Genomic DNA, 24,358 nt, shown 5'->3' with positions numbered 1-24,358 from the left:
CAAATTTAATGATCAGCTTTGAAAGACAGGCTAAGAGATAATCAATAACACCCTAGGGATGTCTGTTCAAGCTTAACGGATTTGACCAAAGCAGATTTTCCTGGTGTTTATAGTTGCTCTTCACTAGATGGTTAAGAAAATATATGTTGTTCAACTGAAGAAAACAAAGAACTCATGTAGTCTTATTTATCAAGCTATTTATGATAGCGGTTTTAGCCGTCTCAAACTAATGTTTCTTTTTAACATTTTTATTGGGAATTCCACCGTGTGGCTTTAAAGCTTTGAGAGAGTAACTCAATCTTATTGGGTTTGGATTGGTATGCCTTGACATGTGGTCAGGCTGGTGTACTCAGAAAAAAGTCGTCAGTTGTTTCTCTTGATGGTGGTGATAGGCACTGCTTAATGATTCTGTATATTCTTTCCATCACATACTCTCTCAAAAAATGCATGAGATCCTTCAGGAGGTTTCATTATTTTTACGTTGAAAGGCACTTTCCTGAAAGACATTTAACTCTGAAGAGTGTCTAAGCACCCTTGCCTGTACAGAATACCTTAGACTCACTCAGCAGTTCTAGTAATCTGTCCTTCATTGTTTTGTTTTCTTTCCCTTCCCAAGGAAAATTTTAGTGTTGATTGCCATGTCTATCCACTGAAGTAAGTAATATCTTTGGATGTATTGTCTGAAAATTGGATCCTGTGAATGTACCAGTAAGAAGGCACTGAGCATCCTATGTATTGGGTATGCTAGATATTATTGCTGAAAATTAAGTACAGAATATGTGGTAATATTCTACAGAGAGGACAAGAAAGCAACATGATTCAGAAGCAGTCATTTGTGTCCCAGTGATTGCATTTACACTCCTGCAAGTGTACCCCTGTGAAACTCCATAGGTAAAATTCTGTAATTTTTAATGGTGCCTTATCTTTGGATCACTTCTTGGGCATTATAAGAGTGACTTGATTGGTACAGTGTTAGGGAAACTCCAGAGCTGTCCAAGTCTTAGAGATCCCAGACATACTCATAGGCAGTCTAGGTGAAATGGCACCCTGGAGTACCCCAGTTTGGACCAACTTTAATTGCCAACATATACCCATCAAGATATTACTGCAAAGGCATATTCTAACCCCCATACCCTCATATCATGCCACATTGTCTTCAGGAGCAAAATGCCTTTTCTATAACAAGCTTGGTGCTAATTAATTTTCATTCACTGGGTGCCAGAATGCCAGGTAGGACAGAGGGCTTGTGAGCCATAGAGGAATCTTGTAGGATGGTCTCACTGGGACTGAGAAGTGTGTCAGCAAACATGCCTGTGCTTACTGATTGCTTGTCCCGTGTTTAACAACAGAGAACTGCTGTTTAAGCACATGGCTTAGAATGATAGTGTGATTCTCCCTGCATCCTCTGATCCCCTTTTAGAGACTTGGACCCGAGATCCACCATTGCCAGATATGATGTTCAGAAAGAAAAAGAGAAAAAACCCAACTCATATTGAAAAAAAGTATCTATCCCAGCCTCGTTGGTGCCATAGGACAGGTTCCATTTCCTAGTAAATATTTTCAAAATCACCATGTTAAAATAAGAGAGCAGAAATTGTAAGAGAAGTAAACACTGTGACAATGTGTAAGTTTGCAAACATCTGGTCTAGTTCAATGATTTGGCCAAAGCACTTATGAGGAATATTTTGTATTGACCCAAATAAGGGTTTTAATGTTTGCGAGGAATTACACAGATGATGTTTCATGCCATATGGCTTACCTCCTGTGACAGTGACAAGGGGAAAGATTTATTCAACAGCTGAACACCATCATCCTCTTTTTTTCCCCTAGAATGTGTAAAATTCCAGAGACCCCCCCAGGTTAGGTCTAGTCTTCTTAGTGTGGCCTATGAGTTCCTACAGACAGTGGGCAACTGAGATATCTCTTATGTCACAAGCCTTATGTCTTTTGATAAGAGAGACTCTTGTCTCTCTTATGCCAAATGGTGGAGGAAAGTCTAGGTTGTGCCAGAATTGGAGTCAAAAAGAGAGAGCATATTGTTTTGTGCATGCAGATCAAATCTGCAAAAGCAAGCATTCCCTGTGCCAACATGTGCCATCTGCCAACTCCAGGGGCAAGGAGGTTCTGGAAGAACACAGGTAGACAAAGGGTACAAGGCTGGTTTTGCCCAAATTTCTCCTCTTTTTTTTTTTTTTTTTTTTTTTTTTTTTTTTTATCCCACTGTCTTGAGCTATTAGGAAAGAAATAGAATGAAACAAAGTCCCTTTATGGTTAATCCCTGGATACGTAATGCAGGCAAATGACAGGAGCTGCAGTGACAATTAGATGGACCTTGCCAAAGGCATTGAAAGTGTTTGTGGATAACTGGCATGTCCAAAATCTTCTGTGCAGACTGCAGTTGGCCATAGCTAATGCTCTCTGGATGAGCATATAGCAAATGCCTCTCAAGCATACTTAGGTGTGAAGACAAATAGGTAAAGACAGGACACTGGGACTTTGAACAGCTACTAGAATCTAGGGGATGCATAAAGAGTTATTAGAAGAATTAGATCAAACATTCAAAACACTTAAGTGAAAGAAAAAGCATGGCAGTTAAATTTTCAAGACATACCATCTTTTACCATTCATTCCTTGTACTTCAGACTGTTTTCCAATTAAAAAGAAACTACTGTAGTATTCCTCAGTAATAGATCCAAATAGTGCTATTTTAAGATATCTCTTTAAAAAAAGACGGAAAGAACCCCCCTTTTAAAATAGTTTCATGCTCTCCTTTACATGTAGTTTTTGTATTATGATCTTTATTACTATTTATTGCTTTACTATACAACTACATTGACTTACTGTTCTGGCACTGATTAATTGGTTTCCTTTTTTCAGACTTAGACTAGCCTGCTCTTCAAAAGGTGCAAAAATTCAAAGAATTCTTACAGTAAAAGGAATCTTTTAATGTTTTGGCAGTCATGGTTTTATTGGCATTTCTGACTAATATTTCTTAACTCACTTCATCCTGCTTTGTTTAAACCAAAGGAGATCTTGAGAGGTAATATCCTGCTGCTGCTTTGTTTAAACTTGTTCCATGTTCCCTTCTGAATGTTGGTCTGCTTTGTCTTGACCTGAAACAGGATAACGGATTATAATACACTGACTTCTGGTGAATGCTTCCTATTCTCTGGCCCTCTCCCAAGAGTTTTCCACTTGGCTGTCACAGAGCCTAGAGGCAAAAATCTAATAGCTTGGATTAAAATTTTGCACTGAACATTTTTTCATTTGTTCTTATCATAAACAAATGCAAGATACTACAGAAGAACCTGTAGAACCTGTACTTCCAACTGTTATAACGTTATCATTGAGAATATCCTCTGCTTGTTTTCTCTTCTGCTACCACTATGGTGTATCTAAAAGACAAAGCTAGTGTGGCATTGAGTGAGAGTTCACACAGAACTCTTATCATTGCAAATGTGTTTAGTATGATGGATATCTTCCTTCAAAGTCAGCTATTCAGCTAGGACGTGCTTTTTGTCGTATTTGATTCCTACGCACCATCAAAGAATGTATTCCATCTGAAAGGAGGCCAGAAGAGCTATGGGCAGACATAAGAAGAAAAATTTAATCCTTGTGAAGTCCCCTTTTCATTTTCCCATATTACTTCACAGGATGTATTGGTATGGGCTCAGTAACCTGTACTAGTACAGGTTTAAACTAGCAGTAGAATGTAGAAAATGTAGAAATGTAGAATGTACAGAACGTAGAAAGTACAGTTTTCAGTGAGTATATAGTCTAGATATGGAACCTTGATAAGCCTTTTTTTTATAGTTAACTGACTAAAAACAATAGATCTGAATCTGGTTTCATTGATAGTGGTATAATACTTATTAGCAGAAAAATTATTGGAATCAAACCTGGGATTTTGTTGTTGAGTTTTGCCCATTTGTTCCTTTTAAATGCAATCTGATTTCCACTGAGAAGATCCAATGGCAGGAGGGAAATGGCCAAAAGCTATTGGAAATGTTCAGGTTCTTTCGTTTTTAACAGAAACTTAGAAACACATTTTCTATTTTTTTTTAATCTTAAAAAGTTATGAAGAGAAAGGGAAAATGACGAAAGAGGAAAAGCAAGCAAGCTAAAAATTATTGGTTTTATCTAAATTTTCACACAAAAAATCATCTTAACAGAATTCTTTAAGAACTGTGTTTTTCTAAAATTTAGCATGTAAAATGGTTTGCTCTTTTAACCATCTCTATTTTTTAACATCTGTACTTTTCATAAGTCACCCGGTCATTGTCCAATATGATACTTGAATCACTGTTATTTCTAGCCTGCAGAGTACCACTTCATAATAAATCAGGAATTTCACTGAAGTAGAACTACACAGACACTGACACAACAGACCAGATTACAGTTTATCATTTTATTCACCTTAAATCAATATTCTTTTATATGACTCAGCATAATTAAATGTTTTCTGTTTCCTGGATTTCTTCTTCACCCCTCTTCCACTTTTCCATACATTTAAACCTAATATTTCAATAGTAGATTTACATTTCAATAGAACTCAATACAATAGTATTTCCATACTATTTACCTTTGTTGCGTGTTTTAAAAAGAATTGGTAAAGCTAGTTACAAGAGATACAATTGTCATTAGCAAATTGCTACATATTTTTCATTTACTCAGTCAAGTCTCTTAATAAAGATCTTTCCTGATTCATACACAGTGTTCAAGTGTTAAAAGAGGTGAGCCTCATTTCTGTGTACTAGATATTGCCTATTAAGTATGGCAATAGTGATGTGACTTAAATTAAGTTTAGGATTAAGTTAGTAACATTTCATTGGGATATTTGAGAAGGGACAGTACCCATGCAGACCTCAGAACTATTTATCTGCTTTCCTAAATGTGATGACATCATCTGGAAATACTTCACATTTTATGCTAATATCAATGACCCTCATATGTCAAGTTAGACTTAAACGTGACACTATGAACTTGTCTTTCCTTTTGCAGATTTATCAGTTTCAATTGCACTCAGAAGTATTTTTCAGACATAAATTGCAGTTTTAACAGAGGCTTTGCTTGCTAAATATAAGCTGCCATTCTACTGATGAACTAATTTAGGAATATGCATGCAATTAAGTATGAAAATAATGTAGTCTTCCTTAGAATTTATTGGCTTCTTAAACTTCTATTAAGCAACTTAAACTATGAAGGACACTTTTGTAAAAGTATTAAACAGATTTTTTTTTTTTTTTATAATACAGACAAGAACAATTTCCGTTGCATAATGCTATAATCCCTGTGTTCTCCTTTGAGAAATGTATCTGACTCAGGAAAGATGAAAGATAAACTGTCTATATTTCAGACATGCTTAATTTTTTTCAGGCCAGATGATGCTCTTGGTAATTAAATATTTTGGAGTTTTACCTTTTTTTAGGGAATGTTTTTCTTTTATTAGATTGCATTACTGCTGTTATCATTCTTCTTATCAACATTATTAATGATAATAATAAGGTTCTGGAAATACCTATGAGTCAAACAAAAAGAAGGTCTCTGTGTGCTGTGCTAACACAGAGCACAAGACAGTCCATGTTGTGAAGAGCACATACAAGGTTTAAGAACAGAAGGAATGTAATACATTTCATGGTATGATAATGGTAAACATCCCAATAGGTTCACAGCCTACACCAATATTCCCTTATTTATTGAAACTGCTTCTGTAGGGGAGTTGTGCATAACTGGAGAAAATGAAGTAGAGAAAAGGGAAGGAGAGTCAGGTGAGGAGACAAGAGAAGTAGATGAGGTGAAAGACTGTGGGACTTGGGAAAAGAGGGTGTAGGAGAGGTACAGAGACAAAGAGTTGAAGCAAAAAGCCCAACAGTACCAGGGTGGGAAAGTCCAGTCAGATTCCAGAAGGAGCTGGGAATTTTCTGTGGTCCTTCTGTGGCTGCCTCTGCTCCACTCCCCCGAGTCCTCTGTTTATTCCAGGACAGGGATACTGATGGCCAATCTTAATTTTACATGGTCTCTGCTGTGACTAGTAAGGACAAACTTACAATTTCCCAGTTATGGAACATGCCTGTATTTCGCTTGTTAGTAAGCTAGAAGCTTTATTTAGAAATTTGTTTTTTTAAAAGAAAGATTTGTTAGTTCGGTCATTTTCTATCACTGTATCTGAGGGGAATACAGTGAGTGCTTCCTGTATTGAAACATGGCACAGACCACAAAATCAGAGATCATCGATACAATATAAACTGAAATATTAAAGTGGAGATAGTGCCCGAAGTAATCATCCTTGAAATATTGCATTATGTTGTTAAAAAACTATATGCCAAGTTTTTTTTTTCTTTGACTGCTTCTTGATACCACTTTTCTGAAGTAGATGCTGTTCCTTAGAGAAGAGATTTTAATTTGGTCATGCACATCTGCTTGTGTTAAGATTATCTAAATAAAAGAGACATTATTCTACAGGTGAATGGACTTCATGTATTTAATATAGTGCAAAGATATCAGCAAAGAGTCAGTGCTGTTTGAACAGAAGAGAACCATCTTGCCTTTCAACTGAAGTAAATTAAACTCTTTATGGAAACAAGATGGTCCTAGAACTGTTGGTGCTTAAAAGAAAATGGAAAATAAAAATTTGCTGTGTTCATACAATGTGTTGACACAGAAGAAAAAAATACACACTCCTGTAAAAGGATGTTTTATTAATAATAATATTAGCTAATATAGCTAAGTTTGAGTTGATTATTCTTCATGTGAGCCTCTGAAATTCAGGTCTGTAGTGTTTGTGGTCCTTCATTTGAATGAAAGTCTCTTTCATTTGTTATTCAACAGATGCCCTGTCACACAACCCAAATCTGGACTAAAATCACAGAATGGTTGGGGTTGGAAGGGACGTCTGGAAATCGTCTAGTCCACCCGCCCCTGCTAAAGCAGGTTCACCTAGAGCAGGTTGCACAGGATCGTGTCCAGGCGGGTTTTGAATGTCTCCAGAGAAAGAGACTCTACAACCTCTCTGGGAAGCCTGTTCCAGTGCTCTGTCACCCTCAAAGTAAAGAAGTTTTTCCTCCTATTCAGATGGAACTTCCTGTGTTTCAGTTTGTGCCCACTGCCCCTTATCCTGTCACTGGGCACCACTGAAAAGAGTCTGGCCCCATCCTCCTGACACCCGCCCTTAAGATATTTGTAAGCATTGGTAAGATCCCCTTTCAGTCTCCTCTTCTCCAGGATAAACAGACCCAGCTCTCTCAGCCTTTCCTCATAAGAGAGATGCTCCAGTCCCCTAATCATCTTCATAGCCCTCCACTGGACTCTCTCCAGTAGTTCCTTGTCTTTCTTGAACTAGGGAGCCCAGAACTGAACACAGTACTCCAGATGTGGCCTCACTGAGGCAGAGCAGAGAGGGAGGATAAGGATAACCTCCCTCAACCTGCTGGCTACTCTTCGTAATGCACCCCAAGATACCATTGGCCTTCTTGGCCACAAGGACACACTGCTAGCTCATGGTTAACTTGTTGTCCACTAGGACTCCCAGGTCCTTCTCCATGGAGCTGCTTTCTAGCAGGTCAACCCCTAACCTGTACTGGTGCATGGGGTTATTCCTCCCTCAGTGCAGGACTCTACACTTGCCTTTGTTGAATTTATTGAGGTTCCTCTCAGCCTCACTCTCTAGCCTATCCAGGTCTCGCTGAACAGCAGCACAGCCTTCTGGTATATCAACCACTCCTCCCAGTTTTGTATCATCAGCAAACTTGCTGAGGGTACACTCTGTCCCTTCATCCAGGTCACTGATGAATAAATTGAACAAGACTGGACCCAGTACTGACCCATGGGGAACACCAGTAGCTATAGGCCTCCAACTAGACTCTGTGCTGCTGATCACAACACTCTGAGCTCTGTCATTCAGCCAATTCTCAATCCATCTCACTGTCCACTCATCTAACCCACATTTTGTGAGCTTCCTGAGGATATATGGGAGACAGTGTCAAAAGCCTTGCTGAAGTCAAGGTAGACAACAGCCATTGCTCTCCCCTCATCCATCCAGCCAGTCATGCCATCATAGAAGGCTGTCAGATTGGTCAAGCATGATTTCCCCTTAGTGAATCCATGTTGACTACTCCTGATAACCTTGTTTTCCTCCACATGCTTAGAGATGACATCCAGAATGAGCTGTTCCATCACTTTTCCAGGGATGGAGGCGAGGCTCACTGGCCTGTAGTTTCCTGGGTCCTCCTTCTTGCCCCTTTTGAAGATTGGAGTGACATTGGCTTTCCTCCAGTCCTCAGGCACCTCTCCTGTTCTCCATGACCTTTCAAAGATGATGGAGAGTAGCTTAGCAATAACATCTGCCAGCTCCCTCAGCACTTGTGGGTGCATCTCATCAGGGCCCATGGATTTGTGGGTGTCCAGTTTGCTTAAATGATCTCTAACCCAATCCTCGTCAACCAAGGGAAAGTCTTTCTTTCTCCAGACTTTCTCTCCTACCTCCAGGGTCTGGGATTCCTGAGGGCCAGCCTTAGCAGCAAAGACTGAAGCAAAGAAGGCATTCAGTAACTCTGTCTTTCCTGTATCCTCCGTCACCAAGGCACCCACTTCATTCAGCAGTGGGCCCACATTTTCCCTAGTCTTCCTTTTTCTACTGATAGACTTGAAGAAGCTCTTCTTGTTGTCCTTGACATCCCTTGCAAGATTTAATTCCAGGTGGACGTTTGCCTTCCTCACCACATCCCTGCATACTCTGACAACATTCTCATATTGCTCCCAAGTGGCCTGTCCCTTTTTCCACATTCCATAAACTTCCTTTTTCCATTTGAGTTTTGCCAGAAGCTCCTTGCTCATCCATGCAGGTCTCCTGCCCCCTTTGCTCGATTTCTTACTCATAGGGATGCATCAATCTTGAACTTGGAGGAAGTGATGCTTGAATATTAACCAGCTCTCTTGGACCCCCCCTACCTTCCAGAGCCCTAACCCATGGGATTCCTCCAAGTACGTCCTTGAAGAGGCCAAAGTTAGCTCTCTTGAAGTCCAGGGTTGTAATCCTACTTAATGCACTGCTTCCCCCACACAGGATCCTGAACTCCACCATCTCATGGTCACTGCAGCCAAGGCTGCCCCCAACCTTCACATCCCCAACCAGTCTTTCTTTGTTTGTTAGTACAAGGTCCAGCAGCACACCTCTCCTCATTGGCCTCTCCACCACCTGTGTCAAAAAGTTATCATCAGTGCTCTGCAGGAACCTCCTGGACCGTGTGTGCCTAGCTGTGTTGTCTTTCCAGCAGATATCAGGCTGGTCAAAGTCCCCCAGGAGAAATAGGGCCTGTGATAATGAGGCTACTTTCAGCTGTCTGTAGAAGGCTTCATTGACTTCCTCTTCCTGATCAGGTGGCCTGTAGTAAACACCCACAACAGTGTTACCCATATTGACCTGCCCCTTAATTCCTACTCATAAGCTCTTGACTTGTTCTTCATCCACCAGATGAAGAGCTCGATACATTCCAGGTGCTCTCTCACATAAAGAGCAACTCCGCCACCTTGCCTTGGTGAACTTCTTACTGATGGTGATATTGAATTGTGTAGGACCGCAGAGAAAATGGCACGGATTCCTCTTCCGTCCCCTTCTTTATTATGACTCCCTATAGAGTCTTATAGGGACCTTAACAGTCCATGAGATGTCCTCATTCTGCTAGTGCTTTGTGTGTTGTAACTGCTTGAAAGGTAATTAAGAAGCAATAGGGATCACTACAGCATTTTGCTGTACAATAGCTACAGAAGCATGCAGAGGAACTGCTACTTGACTGAAGTGCACAGGGGCATTGTTTGCATCCAGAGGGCTCCTTACATTCTGGGACATGTTGAAAATGAAGACAAAGTCAGAAGTCAAGTACTCTCAAAGATGTTTTTTTCAGCCTTCCAACCATATTTGTATCAGAACTGACTGTGCTTGCCTAACATGAGCCATTCTTAGTAGAGCGATATCTCATGTCGAGTTAAAGGAATACTGTATGTTGTTTTATGACTTATGATGTGTCACATAAATGGGTTTATTAGGATTATGCACTGAATTCTGAAATTAAATAACAACAATAATAACATAATAGCATTATTAGAATTGCACTGTCAGTGAACTTTTGGAACATTAAATTTCTTTTTTGTCATTTAAAAAAAGTGCTCTCTTCTGGTTTTTCCCCCTATCTTTTTTAATTTCTTTTCACTTTGTACAAATGAATTATCTGGATCTAATATAAGGGACATCAAATAATGTATCCTTAGCCTGTTCTTAAATAGCAAAGAAGAAATTTTATATGATCTTTTCCCAGTGACCCTGTTATGAACATATCACAGAATGAAAGAAAGTTGATAAATTAGTGGATACTCTTTGGAAATTGTTAAATGAGATAGTAACTTCACTTTCCTGTTCTGTGTTCTAGAACTAGCTTTCCTGTTTATAAGAGGTTAAAGCATACACTACTAGGGTTTTTTAGACACTTCACACAAGCTGGTGTTTGACTAGTCTTCCATGCATGTACTTTCTGATTATTTTCAGAGTATAGCAGTTTTGTAAAATCACAGTATTTTGGGTCACAAGCAAGAGTAATATGATAACTGTGATGAGTTATTTGCATTAAGGTAACTTCAGATGCAGAAAGTGAAAATCCCTAGTTTCCCCTTATAGTCAATGGAGAGAAAAGGATTTCTTCAATGAGCAGTTGTGCATAGATTTAAACTGTCCTTTGGCAAAGTCTCTCTCTTTCCACCATCAATAGAGGAGCCTGGGGAGGCTAGCCTAATGCTAGCTTTTGTAATTGCTTTTCAAGGTGTCAAATTCGTCCCTTTGCAAAATAAGCACAGTTTTTATTGAAGCTTGTGAGAATTCCTCACAGTTACAGCAGGAGAGAGTTTGACCAAGTAGCTGAGAAACAGAAGGCGTTAGAGCTTACAAATGGAGCTCTGCTGACTAGCATGCTTGTTTAAGACAGCAATGGCATGAGGAGCAACTGTTTAGTCTCCCCTACATTTCCCAGATAGGATGCCTGAAATCTGGTCTGTAAGGACCATCTCTAAACTTTCAAAGTGATTCCTTACACTCACTGACCTTGAACTTCCTTTATAAGCAGTAACTCAGGCACTGCTTGGCAATGGCTGTGGGTCTAGGTTTAAAGTGAAAACACTAAAACGACTGTATTTTTCACAGTGAAGGGAAATATGACCAGTTTTGACAGTCTAAGAAGGACGGTATGGGAATTGCATAGACACTAGTGCTCTTTGGGATGTATGTTGGTTGAGCCATCTTTGAATAATGTGGGTACTCTACTTGTGCAACATTTCTGTGCAGACAGAGAACTCAGGTTGTAGTTGATGTACCAGCACAATATTCTGCCCTCTTGATTCTCAGCTACTAAAGTTCTGGCACTAAATAGTGAGTGCTACTTCACAGGTATACCTACGCTGTGGAAAGAAATAGACATAGGCTTGATATGTCTTTACTAATCCTGAAAACAGAGATGTTGGGCAGCCATTCTAAAGACACCCAAGGTGACCTGTCTTATTTGAGGGGAAGGCTTAGCAGCTAATGAGCATGACGCTTCACTAGCTGTGGATTTAGTCGCTCCAATTTGTACTGTCTCAGGATCTGCTTGCCATAATGTTTCCTTCTTCAAATGGTCCATTGGGGCCTTCACAAATGTTTTTCTGGTCTATACAACACTTGTTAACAATGTCAGGAAATAAATAATGCTACACTGATTTTAGAATATTTTGCAGCTGACCACAGATTCAAAGAAAAAATCTGGGCTGGAGGAAACACTTTGGTCCAAACACTTGCTCAAAGCTGAGCCATGATGAAACTGGAAAGTGCCACAGTTACATGCACATGAAAACTTTATGTAATTTCATCCCTGTAAATCAGTCTTCCCCTGAGTGATCTCAAAATATCATATGTTCTGATATTTTGGGGTTTAGACACATTAGAGATAAGGTGAACCCAAAAATTGGGAAATGTGATTTTAAAATTGCAACAATTACCAAATGGATTTTAGAGTACATATAATGTTTGAAACTCCTGATGCATTTAATAAATATGAACTTTTTTCCAAATATCTTATATTTATTTTAATAAACAGAGTCGTTAGTAAGCACATCTTGTGAAAAAGTATTCACTCAAGCTATCTTACAAATGCCATCCTCAAGCATTTTATTTGATGGAGATAATATATAGTTCTTATCTGCAGAATTCCTATGTATCTTCTGAAGCAGTCTCCCTTTTTATATTCTAGGAATACTTTGCGTTGTGTTGCTGTAGATGAGAGCCGAAAGTATAAGCTCCTCAAAAATTAGATATGCTCCATACCATCTCTTTTACTTGACAGACTCAAGTTACTGCCTGGTTCACAGGAAGACGAAAACCCCCGATTTTTCCTGTCTCATTTCTGCTGAACAGTGTTGATGAAGCCCCAGAATCCTGAAGCTGCAGCTGGCACAGAAAATCAGGTATTCAGGTAATATTAAAGTCTCTGCATAACGTTATCTCATTCATAGTGTTACCTTTTCAGTCATGTTTTTTGAGCAGGGAAGGAACATCTATTGCCAACAATACATGCTGTCAAACTGGTTTTTTTTAAGGGTACAGGTCCTGATTCTACAATGGTCTCTATACAAGTAGATGACTGTGCAGAGTGCCAGTGACTTATCTAAGGCTGTCTATGCAGGGAATCTGTCTGTGTGGGCTTATTGCAGGAATGGGGCCATATGCTGATGTAAAACCATTCATGGAACTCATATTCATGTCCATGTCGGACTGAGGGCAATAAGCCTTATGATCCTCATATGTAAAACTTTGATGTTAAGTCAAAATAGCTTCAGTCTATTCCTCGTCACTGACTTTTATATTTTCTTCATTAAAGGAGAGTGTAAGTGCCATCTTATCATGATGCTTGCAACCAGCAGTTTCAAAATTTGTGTTTCTTCTACTACTACTACTACTTTTTTGTTTGAAGTACTAAATTTTGACTTCTCTGTCTCTGCCAGGAACTTCATCCCTCGGGAAATACTTGTCAAATGTAAATGAGCTACCAGATCTATCATCTTTCTTAACAGAAGTATGCAGTGCACTTATGAATAATGCATCAGAGAGCTAGGACAATGCTGTTATTTAATTATTAGAGTGATTAGAAACTAACTGACATTTTTGATTGATTTTCTACTCTTTTGCACATATAGAAGCAGAGTGAAAAAGAAGGCCTTGATATTCATCAATATCTATGTTTTTTAACATTAATACTTGCAGGGATTACTTTGATATCAGCCTAATACATTTTCCAGACACAGGTATAGACCATCATAGATTTTATTACCACATTTTCAAAAAAACAATTGCAAGCATAATGGTAAATGCTTCTCCATTGTCAGAAGCTTTGAAGACTGTGCATCTCCTTTAAGAACATATCAGCAATTTTAAAAAAATTGACTCCATTTATTAGTTCTCATTTCATAAAGCTCTTTGAGCATCCTTTATGAAGTGCATATGGAATGTAAAGAGTTATTGATAGCATATGGATCCTCTGTGGAGGGCAATTCTCTTATCACATGCCATAGTTTCTGTTTCTCGTCATGATGATTTTAGAGCCTCTTGCATAAAAATTGTATTTCTTATTGCTCCTGAGTTCAGCTCTTCCCACTTCTTTTTTATCACCCAGTGACATAAACCTTTTTTAAAAATGTCATAATCTCTATGGCAAGTAATCATAATATCATAAAGACATAGTTTATATGGCTCGACTCTCTGTAACTTGTGTTAGGTGTAGGATTGGAACTTCTGTCCCCTGAAGGAATCTTTTCACATTAGGAACTTGGTTTTCCTTGAAATGTGCTTTGGGTTAGTTTTACTTTCACGGGTGTTTAATTATCAAACGTGTTATGCTGAATCAACCCACTACAAGTGCAGGTCACTGTCAGCCATTGGAAACAAAGAATTAATTATAGGATCTTCAATTAAAAGAAAAAAAGCCTAATAAATACAGAGAGCAAAAAAACAACTGTTTTTCACATTTTCACCAATATAGCAATGTGCTCGCAATTTGCACTGAAATACATTTTAGGACCTTTCTAGAAAGAATGTCAGGGTTTTTGATTAGTTAAAATGACACTGAAATATAGAATCCTTCTTTGGTTCATTTTGTATTATGCACCAAGTTGTCTTTGTGTCTGAGAAAGAATGAAATAAACAAACCAAAAAACCAACCCACATAAGCTTATTGCAGTTGTGTGGTTGTACTGTCAGACTGCAAAATATCTCAACCATCTTTGATACCTAAATTAGACTGTGCTACATAACAAAAGATCGGTACTTTTCAGCCTCCTAATTCAAAATAAGCAATTAGACATATATAGAAAGGTGAAAATTTCAGTGGAGCAATCATCTGGCCATGTGCAGAGGGACACCTATGTGATTGCTTGTTGTAACCCTGGGCTGCATTTGGCCTGTTAGATGTCTTACAGAGAAAGTTTATGTTCTACCAGTCCTTGCTTGTGGTCATGTCACCCTCCAATGGTCAGGTCTCCAGAGTAGCTTAAATGCTACATTGAATTAAGTGTTAAAGAAAACATTTTTACCAGTGCTCCAGTATCATTTGCCTGTATGGGTGAACTATCTAATGTTCATGTCTGCTGTCTGCAGCATGCCAAGTTGCATGGGGAGTGCCAGAACAGTAACGGCAGGACACATGGAATAGTCTCTGGAGGAGACTACTACTAACAGTATTTGCAGATCTTTGAAGTATCTGCCTAAGGCGACAACATATCAGAGCGTGTGACTGAGATAAGTATAACACAGAGAGGGGAGAGGCCAAAGTGCCAGGCTGTAACAAGGAACTGTGCCCTACCAGCTGAAATGTCCCACAGCACCAGTGTTGCATCCCAACTTCTCCCTCACTCTCTGGAGTACAGCACGCCAGACAGCCGCCCATCAGTCTGACCAGCTGGGGATGGTATGTGTGATGACAGAAAGGGAAAAAGGTCCGGGAACTGATTTGCTGACAGGGCCATGGGAAATTGGAGTTGGGATTCTGTGGTGTAAACTCCATAATCTGTGTGTGAGATTTGAGGGGGGTGGGCTTGCTACCTGAGAGTCACAAAGCAGCTTGCCCCCCCATCCAGTTGCCCTCATGTCATGTGTTGATTTATAATGGTGGCTGGTGAATACTAGAAACTGTATAGGCAGCACTCATGCAATACAAGTACACAAATGACTGCCTTTTTCGTGTTTCCTGCACTGTGTGTGTGTGTGTATCTTTGGGAAACCTCCACAGAGAAACTCCTCTCAAACTAGTGCAGACACTCTCTATCGCTTTTTCGTCTTTGTAGTGCCCTCCTACAGCCATGAGCTTGGTCCTAACCAAGGTTTGGAGGAGAGATCCTGCTTTAAAAATCTTCTTTTCTTCCATAGAGAAGTCTATATCCTTTGAAATGCTGAGATCAGTGGCCTTCCAGATTCAGGGCGTTTTCTGAAAGTAGTAGCTTGATCCTTAATGACTTTGAACAAGGGGACCCCAGCTGAGAGTGTTTGACTACCCAGAAGGAAGAGCCACTGAACTCAGCATCATCAGGATCAGGCCTTAGATAATTGGCTAGGAGCCTGAAAGTTTGTGTCACATTTTGGTATTGTTATAACTTCCCTGCTGATTTCCTTGACCTCATTACTCACTTTTTGTAGAATCACCAAATGTGCAATTTGGCTTATTTAGTTATAAAGCATGATGGGGACTAATGATAGAATGGTCCTTTTTTCTTCTTCTGTAAAAAAAGAACAAGCATCTGGAAAGTAGGTAAATGCTCCTCAGGGTCTGCAATTACACAGCTGAGAAGCACTGCTGGCCCTCACGTCACTCCATCACAGCTGTATGATCCACTAATGAAAAAAACAAATGCTCTCTCCTTCCACTGTTGCGTGCTGGAATAAGAGAAGGATATTTGAGATAGTGTTAAAATGACTACTGTGCCTTTAAAGCTTTTGTTATGCTGAAAGCTGATGAGTGTTTGCAATTTCAAAGTGCTTTTGAGTGTCTAACCAGTGAAACAGATTTTTAATTCTACATTTAGAACGCAAAGCCCGCCCAAGCAATTTAATTCTTTTTACAGCTTTCCTGAAATGGTTGCAATCTGGGTGATAGCGGGGTGGGTAGCAGGAAAAACTGTTGGGGAATTTTGCTGTTACAGCTCAGCCTGTTTTGTAGTCTTTGCTTGCAATTTACTGCAGAGACAATTCTCCAAGGTCTAATAGGAGAAGATTAATTTTTTGGTATTTAATTTAGCTTTTGTCATCATTTCACCAAGATGAATTCTAAACACTTTTTGAGAATGCTGTGGTCTTGAGTACCCTTAACTCCCAATGGATGACACCGGGTACTGGTGCAACTTGGCAATACTGGGCACATGAGAGAAATGTATTCAGGGAATTATATCTAGGTGGAAAATTTTCACATATTTACAACTCCTGGCAAGGCCACTATTACTGCTTTCTGGTTTGTTTTTTAAGGACGTAAAAGAGGGCCAACTACTAAGAAGCATTGCTGCAAAGACACCAGTCTCAAAAATCACTAAATATAGAAATGGTCACAAATGCCTCAGTGGGTCATCTTGGTTGCTAAGGAGCTAATGGAAGCTGCAGAACCTACAGCGCCAGTGTCCCTGGAGCTGTGGGCTTCGTAGCTCTCTGAACCCTAACCCTAACCCTAATTGTAATGGGAGCTTAGGTTTTTGGCTGAGGTCCGCAGGTGCATGGGTGGCGCGGATGAGAGGGGTGCGGAGGGAGCACTGTTGGTGCAGTGCCGTGCTCCCCTTGGTGTGCCTTTTGCAGCGCCAGTGTCCCTGGAGCTGTAGGCTTTGTGGCTCTCTGAACCCTAACCCTAACCCTAACGCTAACTGTAATGGGAGCTTAGATTTTCGGCTGAGGTCCCCAGGTGCAGGGGTGGTGTGGATGAGGAAGGTGTGGAGACAGCAATGTTGGTGCAGTGCCATGCTCCCCTTGGCATGCCAAATATCTGAGAAGCAGAGTGGGTACTAGGGGAGACAGGAGGAGCAGAAAATGGGGTTATGTCAGCTGTACTGTGAGAATGAGCAAAGCATATCAAAAAAAGGTGAAGTAGTTCGGTGTCCATCACAGCCAGTGGCCAAAAGGTGATTTGTTGTGATAAATATAGGAGGAAATAGACAAAGAGGTAGGTATTTTTTATGTTTTCCAAGCTGAATAGCTCTAATATGTTTGGTTATTTCTCATTCTGATGGCATTTCGTACCTTTGATAAGTGTCATTGCCTTCTGGGAATGTTGGGAATGTTTTTGAGATGGAGACCAGAATTGTATTTTCCAGGATGCTCTTATACTACAGATTTTTTACTGTGGCATGATGTTTTGTTCGTTATCCGTTCCTTTCCTAATAACTTCTTGTGTTTGATTTGGTTTTGTGTCCATTGTTGATCAGTTGGCTGCCAGGTTTTAAGCTGAGCTTGAAGTAGCTGTGTTAGTTTGGTGGTTTGGATACAACACTACTAGCCTCCTGTATTGCTAATTTCTTTATGTGGAATAGTTACAATTTACCACTTCAACTTCTGTTTAGACCAGAAACTTTATACTAGTAGGCAAGGCAAGCACATGTTTTTTATTTCAGAGGCTAAAATGAACTGTCCCTACTTTCATATAATGGTTAACACCAGGGACTAAGGACTTAGTGTGAGTCTACAACAACAGCTAAGCTACAGGCCTATAGAAATGGAAGAGAGTAGATTCCAGACTTTTGGGATGAGTGATATCAGGAGGGGATAATTCTCTCCACAGGCTTTTTTTGTGTATTATTTGTAAATCTTGAAAAATACATCTTGAAGTGTTCTTGAAGCTGCTTTGCAGCAGAACACAGTATCTTTCTGTCACTAGGCACTATTTTTTGAAAGAATTATCTATTTAAAATTTTAATCAATGTATGCATGTTTCAAATTGCAAATAGTCTAAGATGCAGATTTCAAGCACTACTTATTTTTTAAAATGCAGTTGAATTATCCTGTTGATAAGTTGCATAATTTGAAGCAGTAAAACTTCATACTGTTGCTAGGTTTTATAGTATCTGAAGATTTTGTTGTTATTTTTTCAACCTGTCTTTGTAAAACCAGGATGATTTCTAGCTCTCCACAAGGTGAGAACAGATAGCAGCATTTTTGAACGTAAATAAAATACAGTTACTTAGTATCACCAACTGTCACTGAATACATGACTGTATAAAAACCTTTTCCTGAACTCTTCCTGCTACAAAGCTCTTCAAATTCAGGAGATAGCTTCCGTGTTATGGGTGCCTTTACATTGGATTACTAGAGACAGTACTTTCTCACACTAGGTGGATGTTCTGAATTTTTTTTATCACTTCTTCCATTTTCCTTTTCTTTTGCATTAGAGAAAAGTGATACTATTCTAGGTATAACAGTAAATGGTTGGCTTATTCCACAGCAGGCACCCTGCTAATAAATCATATATAATGATTGGTTTACTGACATTGGCTGGAGGTTTGAAAGGAAAAGCCTTGCACACCATTGATTGCTTTTTAGAAAACAGGCTGTTTTCTGCTCTGGATCAAAGACAAGGATGAATATCCGTATATTAGGGTTCTGATTTAAAGGACTGGGATCTCAAGAGACTGTATTTAACACTCTGCTCTTGTGCTATTTTTAATATTTTGATTAATAGAGTTGACTGACCAAGGAAACAGGTGGTCTAAGTGCATTTCCTGATGGTTTTCTTATTGTTTGGATAGCCTGACCTATTTCTTTCATCCTTTTTCTGTGGTTTAAGCTTAACTAATTAAATGGCAATATACAGAAGCTTTTAAGATTTTTCATTGCTTTTGGTCCTTTATAGCAATCGGGTGAGGGTTGATGGCTGGCTCTTCTAGCTGTCTTTAAAGATGCAGAGAGGAAGTAAAATAATACAAAAATATATTTTTATGAAAGGAAAAGTCTAAGGATTTGAGTTGTGAAATTACAGATAACTCTTAACATCCAACCAAATACTTTTCTAGCACTACGAATTGCAAATGAAGTGTAATATCATTCTCTGTTTCCTTAACGGAAAGTGGGATACCAGCTTATTGAAGTGAGCCCTCAATATTGCAAGTCTTCAGTTAGTCTTTAAATAGAACAAAGTGAGCCAGACTAAAACAGTTATGTTTGGAACAAAGAGATTTGATTACTCAACCAGAGGCCTCTAGCTTTTAACTCAATACCGTAATTTTGAATCTGCACTTGCAGTGATCACTATAAGTATTGCTTCATAGTTTAGTCTTCTAAAAGTCTTGTCAGGAAACAATTACAAAAGGCCAGCTTTAGACTTGGCGTGATTAAATGATGTGGGTGGAACTATACCAATGATGCATTTGGCTCCAGATTACACTGAAGTCTAAATAAAAATATTAAGTGTGCAACTGTTTCTAATTATCTAACAAGAATAAAATAATGTGTGGACATTTCTAGAAATTATTAAGGACTTATGACTCCATTAGAAACCCAGAAAGCATCAGTTGAAATAGGGTAAATATTCCAGCTGGCACAATTTTCCCCTCCATCACTCCTTACACTGTACAGATTTCCACTCCTCTAGCTATTATGATAAGCAGGGGAGATGTAAGTTTCTATTTTGTGATTAGACTAAAGTTCTCCTATTTTGTCACCAGATTCCTTTATGTCCCTGTACGTATCCTGTAAGAGTTATCACAGCTTTCATTATTGCAACACTGCAGTCTTAGAAATCTGGAACAACTGCATATTTCAGTGCTAGATGACTGCTTGCTAAAGGAGAGGGAATACCATCCTTGTCATATCATGCATTAGCTACTCCCTGTATACAGACATAATGAGCCTAGAACTTGCCTAGGAAATTGGAAGACTAAGGAAATCCTTGACCTCGACATTTGTGGAGTTCATAGATGAGACGTTTCCATTTATTTTGCTAGGAGAAGAAGGGAAGGCATAATTTGGTAGTATGTTCATGGTATACCTACTGAAGTACACACAGAAAGTGGTTATGATCATATTTTTTGGTAGTAGGAACATATGGAAACCTACCTGAAAATCCATGGGCTCATTTCTTTTCCTGACATAATGTAGGATCTCCTGCTTTCCACTAATCACTCCCTACCAGACTGAATGGGTGTGCCAGGGTAACTGCATAGAAGACTTAAGGATTCATTCATTCAGAAAGGTGTCAGACCATCTGCAGTGCTTGCTGCAGACTCCCTCAGCAGGGGGACTAGTTTGCATCCTGTTCTGAGGTGCTTTTTACTGAAGGCTATTCAGGGCATCAGCTGAAAGATATGGTTGATGTGCTTTCAGGACCAAAAAAATATAGGTGCGCTTAACCACAGCTCCTAAGTTCCTCTGTGAAGCTGTGCCCAAAAGCAAATACCATTTTGTGAACTAGGGACCAAGGGCATGGAAAATAGGGTATAATGAACATGGTGACGAGCAGACTGAGTAGATTATAGGAGCTATCCATGAGTGACCAAGAACAAGAAACAACTGAGTTTTATTAGACTTTTAGGATTTCTAAACTCTGGTAGAATATTTGGTGTGGGTTATGCTTTCATTCTGTGCATGCTTTTAATTTGAAAACTTACTGTTTCCTGGTGGTAATGTAATTATATCTAGTGAGGAGAAAAAATTGAAAGCACACATTGTGTGGGGAAGATTAATTGCATGAAAAATTAACAAAGGCCATTATAAACGAGAAAGATAGCTTGGCAGGAATTTCTTGGATTAAGCAGTTAAATGTTCTCACCATAACTCTTAATTGTAGGGTATTCACTGTTTCTGGAAATATGGTATATGTGAGAGAGTAACTTTCCCTCACAGAAGCCTTGAAAATGTTTTGATTATGCTTTACCAGCTGGCCTTATATTCATAGATTAATAGGCCATCAATTTAAAAATGGATCTAAGTCTTAGCATGAGTGTATCTGCTTAATTCAATTCTCTGCATAGGCTAAAACTTGAAAAGAAATTAAATGTTTTCTCTGGTCAAGTGAACAAGTTTCAAGGAATTACATGTGGCTATATAGTCATGCTTTAATTGTCACAGACTTTGAAGTTTTGTGAGCCATATTGGAAATGAATATGAGGTAGCGTGGCAGCAATGAAATTTTGGAGGGTGGATTATTAGATGAAGTAAGAAGGAAGCAAATGTACAGATTCACAGTAATGTAAACATGCAGACTTTGTATGAAAGTTTTCACAAATATAGTTATTGTTCTCCTCTTGATTGTTCATTTATAAACTTACTTAGGGTTTTATACAAAATTTTAATTCAACAGTATTTTTCTTAATGTCTCTAGTTCTTAAAACACAGAAAACTCTTCCACTAAACAATATAGCGGAAAATAAATGCTGAATCATTTACTAAACACTGAAGTTAGAACTTTTTCTGCTGCTCAGGTATGCAAGACAGTGTAACTTTTCACGAGTTGTATTTTGCCTATATGAATATGTTGCAGTTTAACCCCAGTCGGCAACTAAGCACCACACAGCCACTGCTCACCCTCCCCCCCCTCAGTGGGGTGGGGCAGAGGACTGGTAAAAAAAGTAAAACCCATGGGTTGAGATAAAGACCGTTTAATAGGACAGCAGAGGAAGAGAAAAAAATTATTAATAATAATAGAATGTACAAAACAAGTGATGCACAACGCAATTGCTCACCACCCACTAGCCGATGCCCAGCACATCCCTGAGCAGCAATTGCTGCCTGCTGGCCAGCTCCCCCCAGTTTATATGCTGAGCATGACGTCATACAGTATGGGATAGCCCTTTGGCCAGTCTGGGTCAGCTGTCCTGGCTGTGCTCCCTCCCAGCTTCTTGTGCACCTGGCAGAGCATGGGAAGCTGAAAAGTCCTTGACCAGTGTGAGCACTACTTAGCACCAACCAAAACATCAGTGTGTTATCAACATTATTCTCATACTAAATCCAAAACACAGCACTATACCAGCTACTAGGAAGAAAATTAACTCTACCCCAGCCAAAACCAGGACAGAATACATGCCTGGATATTGGACTGAAGTCCAAATTCCAGTTACTAATATTATTCTAAGCATCAGGAAATAATAAAGAAATTAGTTTTCCAGTGGATGTTAGTATCAATGTCCTTGTCTACTTTTCTTTTAATTTTTATTATATTGCTGCAAAACCCACTTGATGAGAAAGGGAATTGACAGTAATCCTTATTGTTTGCAAGGTATCAAAAAACAATATTCTAGTATATATGAAAGATAAGGAAACACTGCTACTCACATTTACACGTGGGGAATTGATGTGCCACTATTTATTCTTGTAATTCCACCTGTTTCCAAAAAAAGAGTTCTGAAAACCCCCGCGAGCTGCCACTTAGCTCCCAAGCTGTACATGCTTCCAGGCACCTACAGTTTTGCTTATGTGTGTACTCAGGTGTTGCTCTGTCCTGACACAGCTGAACCTCTCTCATCAAATGCCAAAGCCTCATCCTCAAGAGGTCTGAAAGGCTGCATGAATTTACAGAGCAGCCTCTCTCAATGCAGGATTAGACACTAGTTCCTTTAAAGAGGTAGATAAAGAATCTTTTACATCACTGCAAACAGCTTTTTAGCCTCACAAAGAAGCCCCTTGAAGTTGTGTTAGGTATGATTGGAAGCCTTTGGAAGAATTCTGATTGAGACTTCTGGCAGACTTCAGCACTGTTTCCCTCGCTCCTGGATTCAGTGAGGCTTAAGCAAAAGACCGCTATCAACCTGTTCAGACATTGGCAGTTTGTGCAGCATGTGCAGGAACAGTTGCAGCTACCAAGGGAATTTCAGTCCAAGCAAAGATGCATGCAGGTATTTTAATTGCTTGGACTCATGAGCTGGAACAATTTACATTGCAACGCTTGGCCAAGTTACCATTTTCTGCCTTGTCATGAGCTGCACAGCTCAATGAGTTTATTCCGAACTCCCATAATTTGCAGTCTGACGTACTAAGGTATACCATAACTCGTGTTGTGTGTGGCCTATAAACACATGCTTTATTTCAAGCACTTGACTTAATCCTATCATTGTGCAGCAAAGCAGTCAAGTGTGTGTTCATCTCCTTGAAGTTAGTGGGAGTTGAGAACAGAATTAAGATAAAATATGTACCTGAATGCTTTGCTAAAGCAGTTCTCAAAGGAGCTCCTTTTGTGTAGTCTTTTCTGTGAGGAATACAGTCTGCTGTATTCCAGTTCAATAATTCCATTTTGTTGATAAACTTGTGTGTATTCTCAGCTGTAGATTTTCATAGCTCCAAAATGCGTTGGTTTAAAAAACAAAAAGTAGTAGTTAGCATTGGATTCATAATGAGTAGTGGGCAGGTGGAAGAGGAAAAAATAAATACATTATTATTACTTCAATAAACATTAAGCAGTCCTAGCATTTGTATTGTCAGCTCTAGCTAATTTGTACGTGAAAACCTTCTAGAAGGTTCATGTGGCACTTTCAGCCTCTTAAAGTTAGGATTTCTTAACTTTTTTATTTATGAATAAAATAATTATCTCCATGTTATTTTAATATATAGCTATGATTTTGTTTTGAATTTTGCACCCATTGGTAGCATAGCATACATTGTACGTGGAAACTGAAACCAGTTTGGAGACAACACTAGCATTTCTCTATGACTAATGTATTTAAATATCAGATACTGAAATATCTTATAAAATACTACAATATATGTTTGTAAAGACTGGAATGAGAAAATATAGCTCTCACAATAGTGTTAAAGTAATAATTAACTTCAGCTAGATTCATGATTTAACTTGTGATAGGTACTGACTTGCTGCAGTAGCCTGATGCAGGTACACTTGGTTATCCTCTTTAATATTCTTTGTTCTGTGCAGAACTGATGACATTTAGAATATCTGTGCACATATGAACATAATTAATTGAATTAATGATGGGATTGAACAATTATTTTCCTTAATTTCATTGAATTCCAGTTCTTAAAAAAAGTTTCTCAAGTTTACAATGGTGTTTTGCTAATTTACTAAATATAACTACTTAGGTGAAATTCTGTATGACATTCATTTGGTGAGATCTGTCAGAAAAAAATACATATTTCTATCAATTTTATATATAAATAGATATATATATAAATAAAGAAGTCATGCAGAATGGGCTTAAGGCTTACATACAGACAGTAAAGACTGCCTGGCAGAAGATTTAAGCCATAACAAAATGGGTTTTTCTCTAAAGTGAGCGGCAAATTGACAAAATAGTGCTCGTTTAGTACGTAATACAGAGCTCCTTCAAGATCCATAAAATGAATGACCTCAGGTAAGTTATTTGGCTGCCTTTTCTGATG

The 24,358-nt window shown here is 38.9% G+C and overlaps 1 long non-coding RNA gene across 1 annotated transcript in view; it reads left to right on the top strand.

Moving 5' to 3' along the window:
* Window positions 1–24,358, top strand: part of LOC148057633 (uncharacterized) — a 366,117-nt gene that overhangs the window by 216,579 nt on the left and 125,180 nt on the right. The window contains exon 5 of the long non-coding RNA XR_015708086.1: window positions 12,360–12,488. This is a non-coding gene — a long non-coding RNA (uncharacterized LOC148057633). The remainder of the gene's footprint in view (window positions 1–12,359; window positions 12,489–24,358) is intronic.

This window comes from Nipponia nippon, unplaced genomic scaffold, assembly GCF_047370975.1.
Source record: "Nipponia nippon isolate SJK-2023a ecotype South Korea unplaced genomic scaffold, ASM4737097v1 scaffold_1, whole genome shotgun sequence".
Classification (NCBI taxonomy): Eukaryota; Metazoa; Chordata; class Aves; order Pelecaniformes; family Threskiornithidae; genus Nipponia; species Nipponia nippon.
Note: the sequence above shows the minus strand (reverse complement) of the source record. Positions and strands in the feature narration are given on the sequence as shown.